Genomic DNA, 23,700 nt, shown 5'->3' with positions numbered 1-23,700 from the left:
GCCATAATTTCCAATAAATAAATCTCTCTGGGACAGGAGGTCTGGTGAGTTGTACAATGCTTGCATTTTCCTCACCAGAGCTTGTCCCCTCTCTTCTCTATTTTACACATTAAAAAAAAACCCTCAGTGCCTGGTAATCACAGTTCTATAACATTTCTTGTTGAAAGAGACAGACTAATGTAAAGATAAATACATACACTTTGGGGTTTTTTATTAGTCAAGGTATTCATTATAAGTCTTCCTATCAAAATCTCTTTAGAAACTTCTTAATGGACAGAGCTTAATATTGTGTAGTTGGAGTGGAATACAAGCAATTATTTTTAAGGTTTTAAATGGTGCTTTTGAAAATGAACTATGCTCACAGGATTCCTGTGAGTTTTATTTTTCAAAATCAGTGGTCAGAGGCTGCATAAATGTGGATTCATGTGCACTGAAAAAACCTGAAGTGAATAAAATATGCCTACTGGAATGTTCTTCTTTCTCCAGATGTAAAATATGATGGAATAAGGAAAGAACGACTTTACATTAACACATTTGCTAAAAGAAAACTAGCTATTTTTGCTGCATTCCCTTTTCAATAAAAAAATGGTAAGTTTTCCTTTTACTAATATTTAGGCTTTCAAAGAAGCCCAAGGGATATGCTTGCTCAATTTCTATTAGGCATTCAAATCCCTTTGCTTTTAAAATCCCATATCTAATTTTCTACTTTTTTTCTTTGAAGACCTTGATTCTTCAGATTCTCTTTACACTAATTTTAACTGTAACCCTAAAATAGATATATTAAAGTTTTGGGATATATTTACAGGTAAAGCTGCAAGAGTCTAGGCTTAAAAATATGTATACTTTCTTTTTCTTCATCCTCGTCTTTGGAAAACACAACAATAGGTACAATAGACTACATCCACAAAGGTTTTATTGCATAATACGGGCATGGATTAATTTTAACTTCAGCTATCTTCAGTTGAGTTCGTAGTCTTAGGCTCAGACTCTAGTCTATGAAGAGAAACAGGCCTTATTAGGGCATGGCTTTTCTGACCTATTTTAAGTGTGTACTTTAGGATGACATGAATCACAACCTGAACTCCGCTGTCTACACTGAATAGATCTCCATTGACTGTCAAAGGAACCCAGGATGATTAATTGTGTTGACATCTACACTGAGCCAGATTATTTCTACTCTTAAAGTTGAAGTGTCCTTAAAGCCTATGAGAATCTTCAGCCTTGAGCTGAGCATTTTCAGCTTCTCATTGCATCCAGTATCAAAATGAAGGACACTTAGAGGTATTAGTTGATCCTTTCAGAACAACCACTGTGAAGCGTATGGTTTAGACCCCATCTCTTAGCATTTGTGGAGTTGATATAGAGCAAGAAAACATATCTTGGGGTTCTGATGCCTATGCATACATAGGACGGATGATTTATTGGCTGTCCACAAGGATAGTAATATAGATGTGGCTTTCAGATTTGGTAAATGGAGAAAACAACTTCATTATGTGAAGGCAAGGGGCTAATTTGACTTGGGTTTCTGACTCTGAGAAATTACCCAAGCCTTAAAATCTTATCCGAGGATATGAGCTAAATTATGTTTCAAGGAGAAGACTGAGATGCCCTTTCTTTGACACTTTCAGCTTCAGGTAATGCTTGATTAACTTGATGGCTTCTGTACATCTATTAAAAAGTGCCTAAAAGTACTGCTACTATTACAGGCTTATAGAGTAAGTCTGACGAACTAATTTGGGCGAGCTATTTTTACAAGGTATCTGGACATTTAAGAAATGCAGTACTTAATATGTTCTTTCAGTTTTATAGCCATATCCATAAATGTATTTAAGCATCCAGCTTCCACTAAAATAGCTGATGTGATTTAGTGGCCTAAATACTTTTGCAGATCTAACCCCTGGACTCTCCCTCTGGCTAAATTCACTGGGGTTTTGTAGTCAGTACCTCTCAAAGTGATTTTAAGTGCTTGTGTACTAAATGCAAGTACTTGAACTTAAAGTATTGAGTATAATCTATCTATATCTAAGTTTGCTTACCTGCATACAGAAATACATGATGCTTACCTGTGGTTTTGAAGTCCAGGAAGGGTTATGATATACTCTGAAATGTTCATAGTAGATTATCTGTTTTGAATAAGGTTGCTACAACAGTAAAAAGCCACATACACTAAAACCAAAAGGAAACAAAATAGTTTCTACTAGTTCATTTTTTGTTTTTCTTGCTTAGAATCAAATTATTTTTAGAATACATTTTAATAGTTCTTTAAATAAAATTTTGAATGAATAATTTTTATTGAGTCTACTCAATAGTTTATGTCCTTTTCTGTATCTGTCCAAGACTTGCATTCATTTCTTTGTAATATTTTTTGTAATGAGTTAATTTTTGTTTCCCTAGCTTTGCATTTAGGAATGTGGTTTTAAAAATAATTCTTCCTATCCGTTTGGAGAGAAACAATCTATAAATATACCTATGCACTCACAGGGTTTTAGTACTTGACAGTTTTATTAAAAACAACAAGTACACACAGTCTTAGCATTGTTTCTAAGATGTTACTTACCCTTGTCTGTGAAATATCAGCAAAGTAAAATGAGACATTGGGGTTTCAATTTGCCAAATGTGAGAGGTTATAAAAACAATTTTTCCCATACTACATATTTATGAAGAAAATGTATGTCAAGAATAAGAAGGCAGAAAACCCGGCACATTTAGAAACAACTGCAATAGAAGTTCACTTTTTGTGAACATTCAAGGTCATTCTGTTTCCTGTTTTTTCCCAACCTTTATCAGAAAAAATGATTGCTGCTTCTCACAGATTTTTTTTTTACAGCTTTTACATGCCTTTTGTGTTGCTAGATTTAACCTGGAAATGAAGAGCAATACAATTATTTATTTAGTTGGCCATTTTCTTGACTAACTTTAGTCATCTAAAAATAAGGCTTCAAGTTCAAACTAGTCAGCTAGCTCTTGTAGTCAGAGAGAAACAGGCGGCTTAAGAAGAGCAATGCAGCTTCCAGGTCTTTGATACTTCTGTAGAGACTGGGTCACCCGGCTTCTGAGTCACCCAGCCTAGGTCAGATGAGCCCAACGAGTTGCTGACAAGTGAAAGTAAATACAGTAATTCCTATAAAACAAAACTCCACTCAAAATAGTAATTCCACTAAATGAATCTTCTACTGGGGGATTAAGCACTGATCCTAATAGACATTGGATGCTTTCTCCCTTCCTCAGAAGCTAACTCTTACATGGCTAACCCAAATGACCACCTTCCTGAACTGATGCTAAATGGCCCACTGGCTTTGTTGTTTTCCAGAATTATTTTTTAGTTGTGTCCATTGTCTTTTTGTTTTCGTCTTTCATTTGTAAAAAGAAAGAAAAAAATCTCATGCCCGTAAATTAGGAAGAGGAGAGTCATCCTTAATCTGCTTATTTTGGTAGTGAGAATAAACTACTCTGGGCATTAAAAATATTTTTTTAAAATATCAAAGTAATATAAAGTTCTTTCCCTTTAAGTGATTCATCAGAGCAGCTGCATTGAAAGGGAAAAAAAAGCATAAACCGAAAAAAAAATCCCAAGAGGTTGTGAAGAGAAATCAGGAATAAAATGACACAAAAATAAACAATTTGTTAACTTTCCCCTCAGTAAAACAGCTTTGAAAAGGGGAGGAGATGGTTTAGATTTCTGCTAAATTCATTAACCTTGAGAATGTCCATAGAAGTCACAGCATAGGTTACCCAGGACGTTGAACTAGGCCTCAAATCTTTCCCAGGGTAAAGCTTTTCCAGCATTTGCAGCATGATGTCAATGCAAAGCTTTTCCCAAACTTCCTGGAACAGTTACAGGCAAATCACTGGAGACACAAAAAATATCTGGGGCCTCAGCCAACAGCATTCCTCTATGAATACTGGTATCTCAATTTGCTCTTTATTTTTCTTAATTGGCATTATGCAATTTTGAAGATTTACAGCCAGCTAGACTAGGAAAAATAAAATAAAGAAGGCCAGAGATGAAAGTGACAGCAACCCTTTTACCACATAGTGGACATAATTTTCTACTGCAAACTCAACTAATTTACAACAAAATCTCCCCTTTAATCTTCTGTGCTGTTGCAAAAAGTCATCAACCTCCCAGATTATATCTTATCTGTGGCTTGTATAATGGATGTTTTAATCCGCTGGTGCAACAGAATAAACCATAATTACATATATTTTAGACTGAGGGTATGTTTCCTTAAAAATGTATCCTATTTTAGCATGAAAATCCTAGCTTCTTAAAACAAACAATCCATAGACTACATGATCATTACTCTATATTCTGTGTATGTTGTCAAACCTTCCAACAGCACTTTGAAGAAGTACCTCAAAGTACCGCTGGTGTGAAACCTATTGTAGTCTATGTAATCATGAACATCTCACTCTAAAAGGGAAGGTTATAAAAGGCACAGAGAGCAGTTAAGCATGTAATTGTCTTTGGGAGATAATGGGAACTGGGCATGTAGCTCCCATCTGTACCTCAGAAAATCTCCCCTAAAGAGAACTGCGAGCCTGTGGTTATGTAGGACCCACCAAGAGAATGGCAGGGCATTCTTTGGAGAGCTTTTACCTTGAAAGCAACAGCAGCTTCTTAACAAGTTTCGCACAAATGAAGAGGGCAAAGTTGTGTAGATTTGGCCTCATGGGAACAATTCCTTAACTACTTTCCTGCACTTGTTGGCCCTGATACTATCAGTCATAAGAAGTGGTGGATATTAGCAGAGTCTGGGAACTTTCCTCCAGCTCCTTATACACAAAAATATTAATCATTCTGGATGCTGTCAGCCCTCTGCTTCAGCCGATAATTTTCTTCAGTTTTGTTTTGGAATATGATGTTTACAGCAGTTACAGCTACAGCTAGACCTGGGTCTGATCCCTTAGCTGACTTCCCCCAGCTTGTTTGTGCATTGAAGGGTGACACTACAGTTGGCTCTAGTGTGGCCACCCTCAGGCTGTCTCTTCCAAGAGAATGAACTTTGTTCTTATCCCTAAGCAACCTTCAGCTAAAGTCATACTAGCAACAGTGAGTTCTTTCTTTTTGCTTGGGAAAATATTCAAGGTTCTCTGCGCGTCTCTGCAGAGGATGCTTCTAAAACCTGAAGATTTTTCTGACTAAAGTGAAATCCAGCTCAGTGCTGCTTTGGGGTTTTTTTGGTTGGGTTTTTTTTTTTTGGTGTTTTGTTTTTTTTGGGTTCTTTTTTTTTTGTTTGTTTTGTTTTTATGATCATCTTTTGAATTTCAGGACTATGCTACCACCTGTGTGCAGGTGTTCTAAAATATTTAAACATTAGGTATTTAGAAAGATGGACTTTGATCTCAAATTGGCAACCTTTACATAAATGATAGCAGTGTTCTGGATAAAGACACCAGATGAAACAATTTGATAGTATACTGGGATTTTTGTTTTGTTTTGTTTTAGTTCTGCAGAACTGTCATACAGTCTCAAACATGGAGCAGGAGTCCACTGTATGAGGTACTCTGTGTACGCAAAACAAAAAGCAGGTCTTGATAAACACAGCAGCGCTTACTGCAATCCTCAATAAAGAAAAAATGTCTTGCAGGGACAACTTCTGCCCTCATTTAGAAACAGTGAATTCATTGTGATCGGTTACCAAATTTGGCCTTAGAAATAGTCCATGTATTTTGTCTGTATATGTCTGGTTTATGTATTTTAACTGTGTTTACTTGACAATAAAGGCAGAGAAGTCTTCCTCTTGAACTCAGTGGAAGTGTTGGCTCTGACCTCTTTTAGAAAAGAAACAGACCAAAAAAGGTGATTGTTTTCCGTCTTGAATTCCGTTATTATTTCTAACTCAAATTGTGATTCTTAACTGCCCTGGGTATAATTGGACTGCATACACAATTATTTTTTTGGAGGGAGAAAGCTCACAAGGTCCACAAATCAATTAGACTCCTGTGAACGCTGAGGGAAATGTAAATCTAGAGAAGTCAATATACCCTGCCACTCATTGCTCATTTTTTTAAGATGCCATAGCCTCCAAACCTTCTCAAATGCATATCGCACTAGGAAATGGGGATGTGAAATTAAAATACACAGACATGACAGGACAAAAAAATGAAACTGGCAAAATGCAGAAATATAGGTAAAAACTGTAAAAATATGAGCAGGAGACTGTGAATGAGAATGAGGGAAGGAGTTGAAAGACATGCGAAAGAACTCAGCTATTGTTTTAAAACTGACATTTTTTCAGTCTTTCCAAATCTGCATACTTACTGAAGGGAAACCCCCAGACAGAGGACAAACAATGAAGATTGCTGATGAAAAAAATCAGGGACAGTTGTGAACGAAACCTGCTGTGGGATTGCTTCACTGCCCTCAGTCTGACTTTTCCAGTCTGCAGCAGTTGGATGTCAGCCTCTCTCTGCGCCAGGATCGCTGCTAACAGCTGGAGGGACACCCTTCCCCCTTCCTCTCCTTTCGCCAACACAACAGCCAGTTTTAAATTTGTTAAATGTGGGTGAGAGAGGAAAAAAAAAGATTTTCACTATTTCTAGGCTGACGTATAGATGACTAAACTGGGAGTCTTTTTTATTTCTAGCAGAAAAACATAGTGACCGATAAATAGCGTCTCAGAATTAGAAGGAGTTTTGCTTCGAGTGCCTCCTCCAGTGTGGAGCTTTGCAGATGCACCAGACTCTGAAGCAGTAGGTTAGAAATATGGTGAAAGGGTAGGGTTTTGCAGAAAACCAGTTAGATAGAGAACGAACTGAACATTACTGATTTCAAACAAATGTATGATATGGTGGTGTTTCTGAAGGCTGAGAGAAATTTAATCTGCTGGTTCCTTCGCTTGAGGTTTAGTCATGGCAAATACCCTGACATGGAATGCAGAGGAAAGACCTAAAAAAGTTGTTGTGCTTTAACTCACCACCTGTGATCACACCTGGAGTACTGAGTCCAGCTCTGGGGCCCCCAACATAAGAAGAACATGGAGCTGTTGGGGAGAGTCCAGAGGAGGGCCACGAAGATGATCAGAGGGTTGGAGCACCTCTCCTGTGAAGGCAGGCTGAGAGAGTTGGAGAAGAGCAGCATGGAGAAGAGACTTCGGGGAGACCTCATAGCGGCCTTCTAGTACCTAAAGAAGGCCCACAGGAAAGATGGGGCGGGTTTCTTTGCTAGGAAGCGATAGGATGAGGTGTAACCGTTTTAAACTGAAAGAGGGGAGATTTAGATTAGGTATTAGGAAGAAATTCTTTACTGTGAGGGTGGTGAGACACTGGAACGGTTGCCCAGAGAAGCTGTGGATGCCCCATCCCTGAAAGTGTTCAAGGCCAGGCTGGATGGGGCTTTGAGCAACCTGGTCTAGTGGGAGGCGTCCCTGCCCATGGCATCAGGGTTCGAACTAGATGATCTTTAAGTTCCCTTCCAACCCAAACCATTCTATGATTCTGTGATTAACACAATAAATTCTGGTACCTGCTAGAGACATCTAGATTCATGTGTGAGTGACTCATAAAAAAATAAAACCCCACTCAATTATTTTTTTCCCTGTTTTCTTTCAATGACTCATCTATATGCTTAACAGAATGTTCTGCGTGAACGTTCTCTTTTTTCCTTAAATAATTTATAATAGGATTATTTGTTTTCAAGTTCCAAACCAACTTGTAAATAGATTTGAAGCCATTAGAAAGCACATGACATTCAAAATTCAAATTGGTAAATTAAGCCTCAAGGTCACAGCGTCGCATATACTTTTTAAATGATGACATATATTATTACTAAAATTACAGTTGCTATGAGATGATAGTAATTATACAGATGCATCTCCTTTTCTGAATATTCTATAAAATCCATTTAGAAGTTCAATTTTGGCGCGCCCATGTTCCTTGTTACAACAGTCCTAAGTTCACTTGCTCTGGTCAGAAAGAAAACTTGGTGACATCTATTGTATCCTTTGTATAACGTTACACGTAGGCTCTTTATCACTAATATTTCACTAAGGTGAAGTTTCCTGTGTGGCTGCAGCATATCTTTTAGCAAGACATGCTGCCTTAATGTCAAGACAAGCAGTAGTGCAAAAGAATTACAGGCACTACCTTGCTTTTGAGAGGCTTCACTTCAGATTTACAGGCTCCCACTTGGTAACACCAGGGCATCTTCTTTCTTGGCATGTTCAGCCTGAGAAGTAGTCATATTCTTTGGGAACAAACCTCCCAATGACACCTATGACCTCAGTCAGAATTTAAAATAAGAACTGCAAAGGGCTAAAGTCAGCGTAGAAACCCACAAGTCAAGGAGGCCTGCACTTAAAACACTTAAAAAGTGAGTAATCCTCCCTAGTGAGTAAGGTTGCTGAATGAGCACAAGCAAGAGACACAGGGCTGAGCAGACGGTTTTGCAGAGTGTACTTTTCCTTTAGGACTTCTGGTACATTTTGCGCTATTTTCTTTATTATCTTCAAGTTCTTTCTTTCCTTTTTCTGGTAACACAAAACATTTTGGATCTTTCCTCCAGAGAGCTCCTTCCCTTGTTATTATTTCAACTTACAAATATGAAATGAATGTTGCCCAAAGCCTTGTATGTACCGCGTTACATTGAACTTCCAGAGGATCTTGGTATGTGTGGGAGGAGATAATTCCATTGTTTGGAGGAGAAAGTATTTTGGTAGCATAAAAGAGTCAGAGTTGATTCTTTGGCATAACTTAAAGCTAGTGTCAGCTGCAGGTCAAGACACATATAAGGTTTTCTTAAGTGATGCTAATCTTACATTGCTATTTTATCCTTTGTGCTCTTACCACAAACTTAGACATCTCCAACACTGGGATACCTATGCCTTCCTTCTCCTGTGATGTTTTGTTGCTTCTGTTGATTTAGACCTACATCTGAGTTGTTATCCACCATCAACTTTTCTTGCTTGCACATTTATTCATTCTTTAGGTACATTCATCTCTGGACAGTGTAGACATGTTATTTACTTTTCATAAATGAATATACCCTCCCCCCACCCCCCAGCCTAAAACCAACACGTGAGCAGAAATATCAACACAGCTGTGGGAAGTTGTTTTGCAGGAGGATACCTACCCTGACAAAAAAAAAAAAGAAAGTGTATGGAAGTATTTCTTTCACTGAAAATCTCTGAATGAATCTCTTCTCTAGTATGACCTCTGTTCCTAGTTTGCCTGGTTTTCTGGTATAAGGCTGCATACGTTCTCTCATTTTTGGCATGTAAACGTATTTTTATGAAAAGAACTGCTCAATATTTTTTCTCAGATATTTGATATTTAACTTAAATGGAATTCTGAAATTATCTAAGCCATATCACATAAGAATCTGTGCCATAAAATACCTTAACACCTATATCATGTCTTCTTTAATTGCTCTTTAAATACTGGATACTGGGATACTGGATGCTGTATTTATTGATGCTCTTTCCGTCACTATCTATTCTCTCTCAGTTCTGGAATAAACTCAGTTGGATGCCATGTTCGGTCTCTTTCATGTCAAAATGGGAAAAGTCAGAGTGGGAATACTAGAAGACATGTCCCTTGTGTGTCAGCTTTGCTGTTATGGGAATCAAGTAACTATAGAGTTCTACCATAAAACTACAGGATACTCCCTTCAGTAAGCTGAAGCAAAAATACTTGTTGTAGTCCAGGCCCTGAAACAACCTGGATGTTCAACAAAAGATGATGATTTTCAAGGTGGAGTCAGGAGTCTAGAGAAAAGATTGCAAATTTTGCATCTTTGGTGGTTGTCTTGAAGAAAGTAGTGAAGACTGATACTATGTGGATATGTGAATCGCAAGTTTAGTTGTATGAAATATTGCCATATCCAGGAAATGTAGTTCTCTTTGTTGCTGTAAGTCTTTGTTGTTCAACCAAAAATGTGCATAATGGAGAATTCAGTGTTATTGCTGGCATTTAAACTGATTAGATTTGTTTTCTGAAAGCCTTTAGCAAGGCGTGATTATTAGCTTGATCAGTAAGAAAGGATCTAAACAATAAAAAGGTTTTCCAAATAAATAATCTGGTCTTGGTCATCATATTTTTAATGTGACTTGGAGCAATACATTGTAGAAGTCCAGTGAATAAACTTCTAAGCAAAGCATGCATAATGCCAGTCCCATAAAAGACTAAACATATAATAAATATGATAGACCAAGCAAAGGACTGAAAATCACTGCAATTTTATTTGTGTTTTATTTGTGCACTCGCGATTTAGAAAATATTCAGGTTTATTTTTTATTTTAGATGAATACCAAGAAAAGCTCTGTATTCTTGCTTCTTTCCTCTGTCTTATTCAGCCTGACTTGGACTTTCATGTTCTTTTGAACACAAAGCTCAGCAAATTTTTGGGGGTATCCATAACCTCATACCTACACCACAGACAAACACTGACCTTTATTTTAACTGAAAATGATGTCTAAAATCGTAGTTCCTTGTGTTTCTACTGTATATCTCACAGGTTTAAAATAATATATATATGAATTGATGAGTGTTTTTCATCCACCTTTCCTACTGCTAGAGTAGCCTTGGAGACTGTATGTCTGTGTTGACAATATTTAAAGCATATTTCCCTCCTGGGGAAATTTGTCTGTAGGCAGATTATTATTGAAATGTCTATCCTAACGCTTATCCTATCTCATTTGTGTATCAGTCTGCAAGCATGCAAATTATTACCTATACTATTATTTTGACAGGCTAAGATGATGCTAGTCCTGTCTTGAATGTATTTCAAGAACTCACTGTAAGTTTTTTGGCAGTTAGAAGCAAGTTTGTATTCAGGTAAGTTGATTAGTAGTAGTGTGGGGATTTCTCCAAGTGACCAGATTCCTCAGCACATTATATACAAGAACAGGCCACCAGGGAAACCAGTGTGGTACTGCACACAAGTGGGTTGTTTGCTTTACCTTAAAACTAATGAGTTATGCGATGGGAAGGTACTACCTAAAAGCACTGCTCTCATCCACTAATAGTCCTTTAGCTGAATCAAGGACACATCCACTAGAAATCTGTCCTGCTGCCATGGTAAAAGCCAAAATTCATACACAGGAGTGAAGATCAGCACCAAAAGGTCTACTTTTAACCCTTTAGCTGTTTGTTGTGACACTATTCTCAGCAGTGTTACTTCATAGTTCTCAACAGGGAGACCCAGATTTACCTCAGCCTTTATCAGGTTTATATTTACATTTACAAAGGACTTTTCTCCCTCTTTCTTTGGCATCGCTTTTTGTCCAAACTCCTCCAACAGGACCCCTCTTTTTGATTAAATATTCCTTGACTTTATATGGCCCTTATAGAGCCATAGCAAAGGAGCATTTAGATTTAAATAGTTTTGGAAAGCAGCTCGGTTTTCTATCCATCTGCTTCTTCCCACCGGGCCCACTAAGCTGCCTTCCTGCCTGAGGGGGTCTGGTGTTAGACCTCTGGAAAAATCAGCTTCCCATAGCCAGGTTTGCTATGGAAACTTGACTTCCCCAAGGAAACAGGGAGAGAGGTCTGACAAAGCAGAGAAACCATGTTATTGTCTGCTGGAGCAACTCAGAAGAGTGACAAGTGCTGCTGGTAAAGCACTTTGTCAGCTCGGAGCTGCCCTGTTGATGGCTGTGCCCATGTGCATCCTGCAGCAGGAAAACTGTCCTGCTCTCCGAACACATCCCTGGTAGCATCCTGCACTGGGGAAGCACCAGGCTGGCACATGTGTGTCTGGTAAGGATGCAGCAGCCTGCCTTCGGAGAGAGCTTGTGCCCTTGCAGAGACAGAGCAGAGCTTTGGCACTCATCCAGCCCCAGGAGCTACAGAGCGGTTTGCCCATGGCGGGTGTCCTTTCTGCCTGGCCACCTCCTTCTCCATCTTAATTAGGCTTGCTCATGGGCATCGAATATTTTGTCTTCTGCTTTTGGATGCTGGTGTGTCAAGACATTGTCAAGACCAATAAGACTTTGCATCTGCTTCATTAATCTATCCTGTAACTTCCCTTGGGGAGTATAGTCAGAATTCCATCGGAAATTTCCCTTGCAGCTTTACTGTTGGAAGTTGGTCAGGAGTCAAGGACTTATAAAACTGCATATGGGAACCTGGGGATATAATGAAAAGGTTGCTTCAGTATTTCCCTGTTCCCATTAACATTAAAAATACCAAGGTCTTGTCATTATGTGCCCTCCTTGGGTTACTTCTACTTTGTCTGTCACTGTCTTTATTATTTGTTCTTTAAATATAAGAAATGAAGAAATTTTTTTAGGACTAATCACATTTTATTCAGCCAAGAAGGTAGTTTGTGTCTGGCTAACAGAAGTATTTATTGTAAGCTTTATGTATTGTCTTGAATCACAGAATGGTAGGGGTTGGAAGGAGATCATCTAGTCCAACCCCCAAGGTCTTTAAGTACCTAGTTTGAAAGTATGGAATTTTTATCAGACTGAACAGCGACGTCCTAGTCTGAACGCTACAAGAACCATGTCTGCTGCTCTCTTTATGCCTATAGTATTGCAGCTGGCACTGGTATCTAACAGCAGCCAGGAGGTAATAAAACACATAAGGAGAAATGAAAGCCATTTTTGAGACAGATTTTGAAGGAGAGGTGGTCTTTCTTTACCATTCTAACTTTTCTTCAGTAATGAAGCATCTTTCTAGAGAGTTCATTAAACTAAAAATAGCCTAAATGGTCAAGGTTTTGGGCCTTTCAGGTATGTGAGAGATTGTTAATGACAGGCTGATTTTTACTGTTAGTGACAGAAGAAAGCAGGCATGGGGCTACCAAAAAGGTAAAGACTGAAGTCACATGAACCCACATAGTTACATAGGAATTGTTGATCTTTCTAAATGCTATTCCCCCTGTTATTGGTACAAACTCATATGCCGAATAGGTTGAATTGTTCAATTCCAAATGTGTTGCAGGTGCATCTAATAAAACCACACACCTAATGGCTAAGGCAGTTCAGAGATACTGACATAAACATTAATGAACTGATATGGCTAATAACCAATTTCTGGCATCCATTGCTCAGCCTCCTCTTCTCTGTGGTGTTACTTCCTTCACCAAAGCAAGATAACATCTAGACGTACACTGAAGTGACAACCACACGAACCACAGGAACAGAAATACAGCTACTTTCAAAGGTGGTGTAGGAGGTGTAGAGATGAGCATTTAAAGAATCACTATCCCTATCAGCAAAAAAACCCCAGTGCTTTATGAAGAAATGGTTTTGTCCCTAAAGTAAAGCATACAGAAATCCAGCTAACCACCAGTTTCATGAGTTCTTAACCTAGCAAAACCATCAAGGCAGACAGAAGTCAGTTTCTATTTTGTTAGGCTAATTCTGAACCATGAAAATACTCACCCCAAAAGCCCTAAACAAACACAAGAGAAACTTTTGCCATAATGTTGAAAAAATCTTAATGACTCCTAGAATATTAAAAAAGAAGGCCATGCCAGGGCAATTCTGATCCTAAAGCAATGTTTATAAAAAAGGCTTTCAAAGAAACAAACAAAAAATTGATATTTCAGTATACTGTTGGCTTAGTAGATGAATAACTCCTATTGCCTTTACCTCTAAAAATGGGTAGTTTCTCTACAAGTTTGCTATGCAGGTTATGTAACACGGTGACATGTCCCTAGATTCCGAAGAGTAACACCTGCCCACACTTTCTTTCAAACAAGGAGCACAAATGAAGCTGAATAGATAAATGAACTTTATCTCACGTCCGTGAAATGCTGCTTGCCAGCTGGGAAACCAGATAGTAGCTTTGGGTGATGCCTATCTGCCAGCTGTGAACTCTACCATCAGATGAACTGTCTGTTAATTACATATAAACCTATAAACAACTATCAGATGACTGCAGACTTAAATCATTAATATTGAGCAAGGCAAGATTCAAACAAATGGCTTTCATGTGAAAGGTTACAGAATTCATGTAAGCCAAAGAATAGTTGTCCTGCAGGATGCTGGTTCTGTTTGTTTGTCTTTTTCCCTTTTTATTGATGGTCAGAATTCCTGGAAGGCTTACACTTTTTAGGCACTTTAGGAGATGGTGTTTTCTAACACTAACCAACTGTCTACTTTTCAAAAAATTAGCAGTTCCAACACTGACTTATCTTTCTTGTTTCAGTTTTTGAGAAATAATTCTTACATTATCACCAAAGCTATAGGGTGCATTGTATGTATGCATAAAAAACATAATACAGGAACTGATTTTCTTTCTTTTACTGACCATCTATTTCCTTGACTATCAAGGATGTAATACGTTCCTTTGAAAGTTAAGGAAATATATTTTCCTGTCATAGAAATCCATATGTTAATTAAGGAACTGCTCTAGAAAGAAGTTATTTCTCTACTGTAAAATTCCAAAGCAATTTCTCCATCAGAGCCCTCATTTTTGGAAATTAATTCTAGTTACGTGGCTAGGAAACTATTCAAGGTGTAATAGTCCTCTAGCCAACAAACTTGACAGTATCCATTTAAATATACAAATAAAATATATTCCTGGTGAGAGAAGAAGTTATTTGCTAAGTTTATTCTGGAGTACATCTTTCCCAATTTGTTATAACTCTCCTGTTCAAAACCAGAGGTTTACAAGCTTTGTATTAAGTGGAAGCTTTGTATTAAAGCTAATACAAAGACAGGCTGTGGTGATTCAGACACACAGTCACAATTCTCAGAGTGGGCAAAGCAAAGAATTATTGACGTTCACTCTCTAAGCGCTCTAAAAATAAACCAAGTTTTTTTGAAGTTACTCATAAACAGCTTCCACTAGGGCTTGAGTTAACATGAACTCACAAATATTTCAAGTTCCAAATATGTGAAAGAGTCCAAAATTGACTATGAATGATGAATTTTATGACTTAGATATGACTGAACTTGAAAGAAAGCATATGTTATTGCTTAGTGTTGTTACTGTTACTTCCATCAGTAGCAAACACATCCAAATGTGTGTATACAGAATTATTTTGTTTCAAAGAAAGAATAAGGGAAGATAGAAAGGGTGAGCACTGAAAACTGGTTACCCAAAGCCAGAGTCCTAACTGGTAAAAGCCTGCTTTTAGAGAGTATAGTGTACTGAGGTTCATTTGAAATGAACAGTATAAATCTGACTAGAAATAATTGTAGATGATGTAGTATGCTATTTAAAACGTGTTATTGCCTAGATCTGTGGAAATATGATGAGATAAATTATGCTTTCAGTGATGTGAGACTAGAACAGTATTACTCCAACACTGCGAAAGGCTGCCAGAAGTGCGGATGTGTGTGCGCAAGAACAGCATCGCGGCTCACTGGCTTCACAGACCTTGCCAACGCTGAGCTGTTTCTTCAAGATTTTCTTTTATTGTGCTGTGACTGGCATTGCTCCACACGTGATAGCTACAGATGGTGCTTTTGTACAGACAAAGCCCAACGTCCTCAGGCAGATTTATTACCGAAACCCTTATACATGAACAATGAAAAGCTAAACTTCAGACACCCTTTTCCATGCCGTTCTGTTTCTTTTCTTTCATCACACACCTTGCCCAAGCACAGCTATCAGCTATCTGTGTGGCTTGTCTACACCAGTGCTGCTGGGTGTAGCTCTGTGATTGCTAACTGAAAGGGAATTGCCACTTCAGGTGGTGGCACCAGAGTGGCAGCCGTGGGGAGTAAATGTGTGACTGTTGCATGTGGCAACGAAGATAACACCAGTAAAGAGATAGACCTCACCTCCGAGATGAAATCTTTTGAGAAGAGACTGCATGTCCTTCTTCAGCACATTTCTGGTACACTTTTCTACTTGTCTTGTTTGCAGAAAACACAGTTTTATAACATTACTTTTTGAAAAAAAAACCAAAACAAAAAACCCCAGTCTGTGTGCTTAAGAAGCAGAGTACACAAAGGTGCCACAAATGCCAAGGAATTAAGATTTCAGAATAAAATTACTGAGTTTTGAGGGCCTAAACTCTGGGGTCCACTGTCATTACCATGACAGTGGATATAGTCTTGATCAGGAGTGACAAAACTCAGTATCTATTCTATGGGAAGAAATAGTACGGAAGATACACTACTGAGTAATACTCTCCATCTATTTAAATGTAATATTTCAAAATCTAGATTTGAGAAGGTTTTTTTAGATAAAAAAAATATGTGCCAACTGTAGTACTGTTCTTTTGCTGTCTTAGTTTATGTATAATTTATTGCTTTCTTTTACATTGTAAAGCACAAAAAAGTAAAACACATGTTCTTGCAAATGGGACACTCCCGTCTGTCTCCTTTTCTCCTCTATCTCCCATCCTCTCTCCAGTCAACACTGGGATCCCAAATCACAGTTATTCACTTGGCCAAATCTGAAAGGAATTTTGGGGGGTAAAAAAAAAAAAAAAGTTTTTTTTACCCAAGGGAATTTTCTTTGCTGAATATTAAAAGCCTGCAGCAAGCAGTGAATGTGGGAGAGCTTTGAAAGAACAAGTCATAAGAATCCTTTTAAATGGAAAGTGTAAGGCGCTGCTATCATATGGTCTTACACCATAAAAAAAACCACTCCAAAATAGTGCTTTCTGTCTAGAATTGTCTAGAAATGGTACTGGAAAGCAAGAGGTGTGAAAAATAAAACCTCTAGGGTTCAAAGCCAAAGGGACTACCACAAGCAAGTAACTTGACTAGTTTTATAGAGCAACTCTCAAGGAGTTTCTCCATCAGATGCATCACTTCAGTTTGTGCTTCTCAGTAATTTCTTATCTGGCCATTAAGCTGAATGGCAGGTTGACTTTAGGAGGAACACAATCAGACCAGGCTGAGTACTTTTATATCTCCTCCTACCTCACCAGCTCTGAATAGCACCGAGTGCTATGTTAACAAACCTCTTCAGCTTCCTCTAATCCTAAAGGGAATTTCATATGTCAGTGAAAGCTCGGTGTATTTATTAGGGCTGTTCAATTTGCATTTGAGGAAAGAATTTCACAGCTATATTTCTATAGATTTTAAGTTGACTAAACAGAGGCAGCCATTGTTGACATCAGGAAGCACTGGCAGCAGACATTTAGCAACCAGAGCTATATATTATGTATGCTGTGTAAACTTTTACTCTGATCCTAAACGACACTTTAAAATGCCACCAGTGTTATACCATACATTTCTCACAGAAGCTCCATTGTATGCACAAAGCCTTCAACAGCTTGCACTGCCATTCCTGGAATGGTCCTGGACAAGACAATGTTTTAGAAGTACATTTTATCAATGCTCAGATCTAGAGAGCTTAATAGCAATAATTCAAGAGAGGCAAGAGTTAATGCAGATGGAATGGCACATTTCCTGAAAGGCTTCTGCCTTCTGCTATGGGCTATTTCACTTAGACCTCCCACAGAGTCAGGTCTCTACAACAGTGGATTTCTTTTATTCTTAATTTAGAACCCACAGACTCAGATAAAGTATCCTCTCTCATTTTTCTGTGTCCTAGCTTTATGAGCCCATTCTGAGTTTGGTCCCTTCTTGCAAAATCCTTTTGAAAAAGCTTGCAAATTTTCAGTGGGATTTAAAGACCTGATACTTTCACCAGAACCAGCTGGTGCTGTTAACAGAGCAATTAAGAGCTTCCTTCTGCAGTCTTCTCTCCAAGCCGTGAAAACCACAATGATTGCTGAGAACCTTAGGCCAGGGGAAATACCTGCCAGGAAAAGTTAGGTAGCAGTGAGGAAAAAAAAAAAAAAACCACTCTGGAGGGAATTTGAATCAAAACTCAGACACAGGGTTGAATCATAAATTCTTTATTTGTTCCTTGAATCTGAAGAGACAACTTAGATGAGCTTCTAGCTAGATAACTAGGACTGTATATTTCCCTTCTCTAATATATTCTTCAGTTACTCAGTAGAGTAATTCTGTATTCCTGAATAAGAACCATATAAAGAATCACATCGATTTACTCCTGAGTAGAACCATAGTGATACATTTTTCAAACACTGTTTCTTGAATTTTGTCTTTTTTTAAATCTACGTTCAAATTTCAACATCTGAACTTCGAAGACATTGTATTTAGTGTCATGAACATGCTTTTAAAGACAGACACATCTTTACCTTAGGATTGAAAGAAGTACAATGGAGAGGATGAAAAGAGTCTAATAAGAACTATTCACTACCGTGTTTTGGTTTACAATCACTAAGATAAGCTAAATCCTCCAGGCTCATGTTATCCATCTCCTAGCCCGTGTTCCTACCCTGCAGGTCTTCTACTCTGTTTCCTCATTTCAAAGTGAAGCTTCAATTGCTGTGAAGCAAACAGTGGAGGAGTAAATGGAGCTCCAAAATGCTATCTTGAGCAGGAACAAGTTACCACACACTATCTGGTCTGCCTGGATTTGTACTTGAAGTCTTTTTGCAAGAATACAAAAGTGAAGATTAAAAGTAGGACTATGTTGCTTAGCTGACCTTTACTTTACAGAAAAATCCACTAAAGAAGGAAAATTAATATGGGTTGATTTAATCTTTTCCCTGTCCCCATTTTTTTACTCTCCAAAACAGCAACTGTTGTTAAATAAAACATTCACCCTTTACCATCTACAAGAACAAGAAGAATCTGACTGGATATCTAAGGGGACTTTAATTTTTCTGTGATCATTAGCTTATGTGTTCTTTGTTTCCATGTCATACAGTGTGCTGTGACAGTTGGTCTGAGTATACCCAGTTTGGAAAGAAAATGAAGAGTCAGATTTCCCAGCGTGCTAGAAGAAATGTAGTATTCAATACAAGTACTCATCAAGGTTGTGACTGCCATCCTGATCTCTGTGGAAACTTAAAATAGTATTTAAAATTGACTGGTGTCAATATCTCCTTGCTGTAAAGCATGAAAGGTTTGTAAGTTGATCCATTGCGTTGCAGAATTTAGGAGACTCGAGCAGGAGAGAAGAGATGACACATAACAGAGATATTAAAAACCAACGAATTTTGTGTTATCTGCAAAACTGCAAGCACAGACTAGATGAGAATGAACAATATTGAGGATGCTTCAAAAGGACTGATAGATAAATGATGGACCCTTTGGAGTATCTAGAGAACTTGTAAAAACAGCTTAAAAGGTAGGCTGGAAAGAGGGAGGAAAGCATATTGAATCATAGGGGAATTATACAACCTCCTGGCAAGAATGTCTTTAGAAAGCTTGGTTGGGAAACATCACAGAATTCAAATAGAAGTAAAATAAACCCTTTCAAACTAAGGTCTAATTTAACAACAACAACAAAATCTAAGCTACTTGAATGATCACAGAGGTAGTGGGCTGTTTCAACCAATGTACACAAAATATCACAGTATTATATGATAACCATAAAAAAATACTACACACACCCCCACCCCAAACCCCCATTTTAATAAATAAGAAGATTCTTTTCAGGTCATATTACCAGATCTGTGGTTGGGTGAGAGTTCTGGTTCCACACTTGACAAAATCACTTGGCAAAATCCCTATCATTAGGCTTAAAACTCTATTTTTTAAGGGGAAAAAAAAATTATAATGAGAGGCATGTGATAATGAAAACTGTGGAAAGAGGGGCAGTCCATGAAAAGAGAAAGAGCAAAAATGAGAAAGAAAAAGAAAAAGAAAAAGAAAAAGAAAAAGAAAAAGAAAAAGAAAAAGAAAAAGAAAAAGAAAAAGAAAAAGAAAAAAGAAATTGTTGTACTGGGGAAATGAGTTTAGAAGCCAAGGGTTGGGCATGGGAGAAACCAAGTCTGGGCATGGAGGGCATGTTTCATTTTGCCTGAAAATAAACTCCCTATTACATCCCACCCCACCACAAAGCAATGAAGTCCCAATGGATTTTCTCAAAAAAAAAAAAAAAAAAGTGAAAAGTGTTTTCAGCAAATCTCTAGACTACATTAATTGGCAAACCACTGAGTACCCTCAGCTACTGAAACACAGTGCCCATGGAGGTGTATGAAGACTAGAGATGCATAAATATGGGGAGGTATAAGGAACTGAAATAGAATTTCAAAATGAGTTTATTATGACTTTCATTTGAGTGTAGAAATTAGCCGCAAGACTTGCAATTAGCTGCAAGACTGTAGAAAAAAAATATTAAAACTAAATTAACCACAAGGAGAATAATCAGAGTGACCCTATTTATTGCTAGGAAGCATTTGCCTTTGATTTAAAAGAGGCAAGTGATAAGTCCTTCTAAATCAATGGGACTGACAAATGTCAGTAATACACGATCTTGTGAGAACAGGCAACCTCTTCAGAAACAGGACATATCTGAGAAACCATCCAGTACACGCGCTCTGCTTTGCTGTCTGACAGGTATGTAGGGGGTTTACTAAACAGAAATGATAACCTTTTGATACTTCTCACTTCTATAAATACATTTGGCAGTAGATTCTTCCTAGTTATTTTTATAGTGCATTTGCCAAAGGACTGGACAATTAAAATTTAGTAAACTGCTTGTATCTAAATGTGACAAAAAGACTCATAGGTATGTTCAGAGAAAATTCCTCTCATATGAGGAACTGGAGTGCTTAAATGCCTGACCATTTTTTTGTGCTTTAGCTCATATTGGCCCTAGGATACAGGAAAGCTAAGAAAAAGTTTTACCTTGGGAGATGGAGCTTTACTAACAACAGGACTGTGAACTTGGCAACAGCTGGTTCAAGCATCCAGAGGGTATTCGTTCCCCCTTAGGCTGCTGTGATGACCCAAGAGCGTAGGCAGTCATCTGAGCCAGCAAGTAACACTGAATGGCACTTGTGAGAGCATCTGTCCAAAGCTCATAAAGGTGGACACTAGACGTGGGCCAAGAGCACCCTATTCCCTTCTACCTGGAGCCTTCAGAACAACAGCTCTGGTTACTCACCCAGCCATCTATCCCACCACATCCACTGGGAAGAGCTCTGTCTGAGCATGGTAGGTACGTGCAGTGATGTTGCTTGGAGAAGCAACAAAACAGTTCCCGCAGGGTACTGCTCTGGGTCACCCTTGGCAGAAAACATGATTCCTCTCCCAAGACCCCACAGACAGGCATCATTTCTTCTTGCTGAAGAGGAACTCAGCCTTCGACATGAAGAGGTTTTGGTTGGGGCTATAAAATGTTCCTCTGCATTTTACACTTTTCATTCTGTTTTGCCTCTTTAAAGAAAAAACATTTTTCTCCAATTAAAAATAAAGATGTCAACCCCTTTCTGATAAGAGTAGGATTTTGTTCCTATAGTGCACGCACAGCCTTTGCTAACTGATTCAGCTGCAATTCAAGGAATTTGTCCAGTCCATAGAGGTAGAGGACTTCATAGGATCTCTCATGTTTAACTGTCTAAAGATCACTCATCTAATCTTGGTTCCTGCCATAGCTGCTACGGAGATATGGTGACTTTTGGAGGATCGCCCTATAAACAGCACAAATCATTCTTTCTGGTGTCTATCTTTGAGTAAGGATGACAGGTTTACACTTGACACTGAACTTTAAGATAGCCTGGCATGTTAGTTGCCAGAAAAAAAGGGAGTGAAACTATAATCATTTGCAGTTGCAGACTAAATAATATATATCACTTTTACTTTGGAATGATCCAGCATCTGTGACTTAGAAGGTGATATTAGCCAGGTTCCTTCTAAACACATTAATAGAACTTATTCCAGCTACTGAGTTTTAGAAAAGACTTAGTTTATAATAATACCATTATTTCTTGGTTAGGACACTTTGCTTTTTACCCCATATTGGGACACTTTGCTTTTTACCCCATATTGCCTGCAATTAGCACTGCAGTGGTAGTCCTTTTCACTGTGCATACATGCAGGCAAGAAAGTCTCCTCTTCCCTTGCAAAAAAAGAAAACTCATACTCTGTTTTGACAATCCCAAACTGTGTCTAGACTCCAAAAATTAAAACCGTTTTTTTTTTCCCCCAAAATCTCAGCCCTAGTTCACCTCATCAGCTTCATTTTTGGGGGAGCTGGGGAGTCATTGGATTCAAGCTAGAGCTGTAAAATATATATGAAGGAAGAAAGTTCTCTGCTAAACAATGGCTGCCTGGTTCATATATTTCTTGATGACTTGTCTCCATAAATCACAGTTACTATTAATGTCATGCAAAAAATCCTTTCTTAGAAAATGGCAAGAATTTTTGTTATAAGCTGAAAAATATTTCAGCCATTCTGAAAGAATTCCCCATGCGGCTTTAGTTCCTAGTGGCATGAATGGAAAGCAACATGCACCAGAGTGGTCCCTCCAGCAATGCCTAACTGTAGGACTCAGCATTGTCTGTGATGGTTATGGCAAGATTTTTTTGATCAGTTGGAGTTTGGAGCCCCAAACTTGTTAATTCAGCACAAAGTCCTATGAATATTTAGTCAGTCGTCTGCCCTTTTAGACAGACATAATACCTGTATGTATGCATAGACCTAAACTGTACATAAAATGGCCAGGGGATATGTTATTTATTTCTTGGTCACCAGGGATTCACACATGAATCTTGGATTCAAAGCAATTTTCTAACTCTTCTAATTTGGAGAAGAGATTTGAGCCTAGGACTCCTAAATACTGTAGCACTGAGAGGAATCTCAGGCTGTCCCATTTGCTTTCATTACCCATTTGCTTACTACTGCAAGATTTTAGTCTCAGGGTTCCTGTAAAACAGTGTCTGAGCAGCTGGACTCCTTGCTATTTCTCACTAGATGAGTATCTCAGACATATTTATTTAAATATTTGCTCTGATTTCTCTGATTCTTCATCCTCTACTGTCAGTGTCACCATTAATTTCTCTCTCTATCATCTCTTTCTCTCTCTTTGTCTCTATCATCTCTATCTATCATCTCTGTATCTCTACATCTATCTTATCTATATATCTGTATCATCTATATCTACATCTGTATGTATCCAGTGGATCATTACTGGTAGTTTGTAGTCACCTGCTGGTCTGCGATGACTTGTGGGATCCCTGCAGTGCTGATTTGGCACCTCTCTAAGTACCACTGCCATTACTCAGTAGGGATTTTGTACAGTATGAGAACCTACAGACTAACTGAAGCAAAGTATTACAAGAGAGTTTTAAATAGAGTGCAGTCAGTGGGTGCCTGTGGCCTCATTTATTTTTGAAAGACTGTATTGATGTATCTCCTCCCCAGAATTCAAATGGAAATCTGGGAGAAGATCCTTTGAAAGACAAGCCAGAGAATGAGGGAGACCCTCTTTACCCCCTGCATTAACATTTCAACCTTGCCTCAAGTGCTTAGTACTGAGTTTGAGAACAAGGGAAATGATGTCCTGAGGCTTCAAGGCGCTACTTCGCCTTTGTTCAGAGGAAGGCCATCCTGTCTATACAGATTACTGTGCTTTAGCAGGAAAGGCTCCCTCATGTCCTAAGAAGGTAATAACTTCTCTTCACACCGTCACTATCTCAGCTCTGCAGTCATATTGCTAATTGACCTTTGGTGTCTCTGATACCACAGACCATGCTTAAAAAGCCATCTGTGCTTACCTTTAAGTGCCTACCTATTCATAAGGCCTAACTGTTGGCTAAAGAGTCCTCAAATCAGTTGTGTAATGACCAATAAATTAGACAGTGGATTAGGAGACCAAGGTTAATCATGTACGCCTTGTGTTTGACAGCAATAGTTTTCTGTTTGTTTTTTTTTTCTTTTGCAAGCTTCTGTGCAGTATTTCGTAAAACAACATCTAGAAAAAAAACCTGAGTGATTTAAAGCATTCACAAAAATGAAACTCACAAGAAGCTGATAATGGATGAAGTTTCCAGTCCAACTCTACATAATGACTATGGC

The sequence above is a fragment of the Larus michahellis genome, chromosome 2 (genome assembly GCF_964199755.1).
Source record: "Larus michahellis chromosome 2, bLarMic1.1, whole genome shotgun sequence".
NCBI lineage: Eukaryota > Metazoa > Chordata > Aves > Charadriiformes > Laridae > Larus > Larus michahellis.
The sequence above is the reverse complement of the archived record's forward strand: the minus strand, read 5'-3'. Positions refer to the sequence as shown.